At 47.0% G+C, this 5,083-nt stretch overlaps 1 long non-coding RNA gene across 1 annotated transcript; it reads left to right on the top strand.

Annotated features, from left to right (window-relative positions):
- The first annotated feature begins 1,262 nt into the window (after positions 1-1,262).
- On the top strand, positions 1,263-4,180 carry LOC105499240 (uncharacterized). Its single transcript, XR_011625392.1, has 3 exons — positions 1,263-1,358; positions 2,173-2,530; positions 4,024-4,180. It is a non-coding gene; the product is annotated as an uncharacterized lncRNA (long non-coding RNA).
- The last annotated feature ends 903 nt before the right edge of the window (positions 4,181-5,083 follow it).

Below are 5,083 nucleotides of genomic sequence, written 5' to 3'. Positions count from 1 at the left end.
TTTTTGAGACAGAGTTTTGCTCCTGTTTCCCAGGTTGGAGTGCAGTGGCGCGATTTCGGCTCACTGTAGCCTCCGCCTCCTGGGTTCAAGCGATTCTCCTGCCTTGGCCTCCCGAGTAGCTGGGATTACAGGCACCTGCCACCATGCGTGGCTAATTTTTTTTTTTTTTGTATTTTTAGTAGAGACGGGGTTTCACCATGTTGGCCAGGCTGGTTTTGAACTCCTGACCCCATGTGATTCACCCGCTTTGGTCTCCTAAAGTGCTGGGATTACAGGCATGAGCCACTGCGCCCAGTTATATTTGATGTGGATTGTATTTCAGAGAAACAATTAACGATTTTTAGTGTATGTTTCCAAAAATGCATGGCTTCATATTTACAAAAAAAATTATTTGTTGTTTGCCTGAAATTTAAATTTAACCAGGCATCCTACATTTTATCTGGCAGCCCTACTCAGGAGGGAAGATACATGTTTCTAATTCAGACCCCAAATTCAGTGAATCCAAGCCTTGTGGTTTAGCCTCCCTGACTCAAGGGAAAATAGTTCCATGCCCTCTGTGTCTCACAATGTTCTTTCGTCTCTTCCGTCTTTGCTGCCAATCTAAATTTGTTATGATCAAACTCACGCCTCGCCTTGCCTCCTCCTCCAGGAAGTCTCTCCTGATTGCACTTTACCCTTTTAGTTCAAGGCTGAGGGAGGCCTCTGGTGTTTCCAGGACTGTGCACTGTCCCAGGCTTACTTATGGTCTGGTGAAAGAGACAGATGTAAACAGAAATATTCAGAGAATGTGAAAATGCATTAAAAGATGTAGCAGGATATTTGGGTGGGAAAGGAAATGATTTTATTTATTTATTTATTTATTTATTTATTTATTTATTTATTTTTGAGACAGAGTTTTACTCTTGCTGTCGAGGCTGGAGTGCAATGGCAAGATCTCGGCTCACTGCAGCCTCTGCCTCCTGGGTTCAAGTGATTCTCCTTCCTCAGCCTCCGGAGTAGCTGGGATTACAGGCTCCTGCCACTATGCCCAGCTAATTTTTTGTATTTTTAGTAGAGATGGGGTTTCACCACGTTGGCCTGCTGGTCTCGAACTGCTGGCCTCAGGCAATTTGCCTGCCTTGGCCTCCCAAAGTGCTGGGATTATAAGCGTGAGCCACCACACCCAGCTGGAAATGATTGTTTAAAAACACCTGTCCACTGCCACCTTTGATGCAGTGTCATCCTTTCTGTGAGACAGATCTCTACCTGTTTTTCAGAGACAGTGGGAGGAAGAGAGAAGGAACAAGGGATTCCTCAGAGCTTCTGCTGTACCCCCAACTCCCCTAGAAGCTATCCCTACTTTAGCTGAGCATCCATTGGTGAGTATTTACATACATGAGGGTAGGTGCAATGAGTAGTGGGGGTGAAATTTCTCTGCTTAAACAAGCCAGGGACTTTGCAGGTGTGGGGAGACTTGAGAGCAGTTAGAAAACTTGAGGAGTGGAAAGATGATTAGAAAACTTGAGAGCAGTTAGAAAACTTGAGGAGTGCAGAATCACAGGCTGGGTGGCCAAGCAAGGTTCCAAGCGGCAGAGCCACCAGGGCCTTGGGGCATAGAGGGGTCTGGGTTCCAGGTTCCAGCTACCTTGGTCCACAGCATCACCCCTCCTCTGCTCACAGCTTCAACAAAGCCTGCTCGAGAGCGCAGGTCCCCTGTGTGTGAGGTACCTCCAATAAAGAAGGCTGGATTGCACTGCCAGGGCCACATAGAGCAGGTCCTGCCAGTGACAGGAGGAATCACTGAATCCAGACTAAGAATAGGAGCCTGTGTAAGAAATCAGGCACCGACAGATATCTTGAGGAAAGCGTGGAGAAATCCTTGTCAGTAGCTCTGGAGGAAATGTGTTAGTTTTTATCGCTGGTCCTAACTTCCCAGGTTTGGAAACTGAACAAGACTAAAATTCCTCGGGGTTTAAACATTTGACTTGACATAGCTTTTTTTTTTTTTTCCCCCTGGCTAGGAAGTATTTACATTTGAAATACAGAATTCAGTCTGATAGCCTAACTACTAGTCATCCAAGAGGTTGCCAGAAACCAGTGTACTAACAAATGCGTTAATAGGACTTAATTGAGAGGACAGAGCTGGAATTCTGAGGACAACCAATGATGACATCGTTCTTTATGTGCCCACAGGAATGGCCCAAGTGCTAGCCTGGTGATGGGCCTGGCCGAGGAGGACGTGTGATTTGGGGTCATTAAGAACCTCTCATAGATCCTGGAAATGCAGTGTGTTTTTAAGTGGATTGCTTTACCAGTGAGCATTAAAAGTGTTTGAGGATGCTACACATACCTGATGAATGATCGTGCCCCTGCCGTGAAGAAGCAAGGCAGAAACTTCCACTCAACTGGGTCTGGTGCTCAGAGGCAGGCAGGACGGCCGTGCGCACCCAAAGCAGCCTCTTGGTGGGAATCCCACCAGCACCTTAGTGTGTGTGTCACTCACTTGGTGTGTGTGTCACTCACTTTGAGGCCTCTAGGGTTCTCCAGAAAGGTAAGTGCCCCTGCCTGTGTGTCTATCTGGCAAAAACTGTTTCTGCTTCTTGAGAAGTTCACGCCCCCTAACTCTATCATCTGGGTTTGGAGTGGACGCCTCTTGGAGCGGTCACTCCTGTTCTTCGCCTTCTCCTGGATTCTGCCAGCCACTGTGGGCTCGTGAATAGAAGCGAAGCCTCACAACTACATGAGAGAAAGCATTAGTCCTGGCCAGACAGCGGGGGTCCTATCAGATTTTAAGTGATGAAGTCCCAGCTACTGGCAAATTCTCTTTGCCCAGCTACGCGTTAAAAAGCTGTAGCCACTTTCATGGAGGAACTGGTGGCCAGATATCTTTGGCTTTAAAAATATTCCTTCTTCTACCTGTAATCCCAGCACTTTGGGAGGTCAAGGTGGGTGGATCACCTGAGGCCAGGAGTTCAAGACAAGCCTGGTCAACATGGTGAAACCCCGTCTATACTAAAAATATAAAAATTAGCCAGATGTGGTGGTAGGCACCTGTAGTCCCAGCTACTTGGGAGGCTGAGATAGGAGAATTGCTTGAACCTGGGAGGTGGAGGTTGCAGTGAGCCGAGATCATGCCACTGCGCTCCAGCCTGGGTGACAAGAGCAAAACTCCATCTCAAGATACATATATTCCTCCTTCTGAATGTTGCAATGTCACAAAAAGCCAACTTCAGGGATTATCCTCTTGTGACCCCCAAAGACAAATATTCTTAGGAGAGTATTTTCTGCCTGAATCTTGGTCCCTCTTTCGTGGGTGTATTAGGGACATTGGAAACACAAATTCTTGAATCCGTGCAGAGCCCTGCAAGCTGGGCAGGAAATGGTTAGGATTTACTTCAGGTTCACTGTGGTTGTTATTTATGCACTGCAAACCTCCAAAAAAAGTTGTCTGGCCTCATTCAACCAACCAATCAGCTATTTTTGAAAACCGCAGAGCAACGGATGATTGTGTCGCACAGGTTTCTGTGGACGCACCAACAGGTGGGAGCAAACCAGGACACACTACCATCAGCCATTGTTGAAACGTTTCCTGGAGCATTTGGATTTTGGCTATGGCCCCAAAGCCAAGGACAACAGGAATGAAGTACCTCCCACACTTACAAAAGAGCACGGAGCCACCAGCCACCAGAAACCCACTCTCAGGCTTACTAAGAAGTCTAAACTGGTTTTGCAACTCTTACCCAGTGGCCCAGCCAATCAGCTGTAAAGAATGTGTGAGGAATTAAGAGAAATGGGGCAAGAAGGGGTCTTGAGGGGAGCAGTAGGTCGTCACGCAGTGGGAGTGCCAAGAGGTATCCCTCGAACCAGGTGATGTGATGCCAAGAGATACTCTTAGAAATCAGGGTGCTGCCAGAGGGGACATGGCTGTGTGCCCACCCTGTGCAATTAGCTGGACGGTCCCTGGTGACAATGTTCCCGAGAGATATTTGGTGAATGTTTGAAAGTAGAAATGAGCAGAAATAATGATGCCTGCTCCTCTCCTAGAAACCTCTGAGGATGGGAGACTGGCTGGAGCAGCCAAGTATCAAGGAGACCCGCCAGGTGCAGAGAGTAAAGGAAGTTGTTAGTCAAGGTCCCAGCAGAAATTCGCCCTACATGGTTAAAATAAAGAGATTTATAAAAATTGAGTTTACTAAGACAAAATCTGTACAAAATGAAATTCGTTCTTTTAAGGTGTCCCATTCAAGGAGTTTTGCCAAATATTTCCAGTAGTGTGGCCACTATCACAAACAAGATCTAGAACATTTACATCACCCCCAAAAAAGCTCTAGTAGACACACCAAAGTTTTCTCCAAAATGTTCACACCATGCTACACTGCCTCTAGCAGTGCAGGGGAGTTTTGGTTGCTCCACGTTCTCACCAACACTTGGAATGGCCACCATGTTTATTTTAGTCATTCTAGTGAGTGTGCGACCATCTTTCATAGGTTTTCACTTGTATTTTCCTGATGGCCAACAAAGTTTAACTCTTTTGCATGACACACATGCAGGAAGATATTCTGATGTGTTCTTTTGGGAGGTATCTATTCAAGTCTTCAGTTCCTTGTATGTTGGGTTGTCTTTTCCTCATTGATGTGTAGGAGTTACATAAATATTCTGAATCTGAGTTTTTTGTCAGATGTATATATTGCCAATAGATAGTGCTGATATCCCACTCTGTGTGTTGCCTTTTGAAGAATATTCCTGAAGGCACCCCTTCAGGTGGGGTGTTAAGGGACCCAGGGACTAGTATTAGCAGGGAGCCACTCCCACTCATGTTTGAAGGGGAAACAGGATGAATTGTCTTTTGAGCCCAGTGAAGACTGGTGGTGGGGAGGTCGGGCAGCCCAGCCAGGGCTGTGGAGGTGGCGGTCACACTCTGGCCAGATGCAGCCCTGCAACAGAGACAGGGGATGAGGAAGGCCTCAGACTCCTCTTTCCGCCCATCCTCCACTCCCTCGCTGGGACCTCTATTGGCCAAGCCCAGAAGTCATCCAGGAAGAAAGCTGAAAGATGCAGTCCCTGGGAGTCAGCCTCCTGGGACAGAGAAAGACAAAGATGGGAA

The sequence above is a fragment of the Macaca nemestrina genome, chromosome 7 (genome assembly GCF_043159975.1).
Source record: "Macaca nemestrina isolate mMacNem1 chromosome 7, mMacNem.hap1, whole genome shotgun sequence".
NCBI classification, from domain to species: domain Eukaryota; kingdom Metazoa; phylum Chordata; class Mammalia; order Primates; family Cercopithecidae; genus Macaca; species Macaca nemestrina.
The sequence above is the reverse complement of the archived record's forward strand: the minus strand, read 5'-3'. Positions and strand labels throughout refer to the sequence as shown.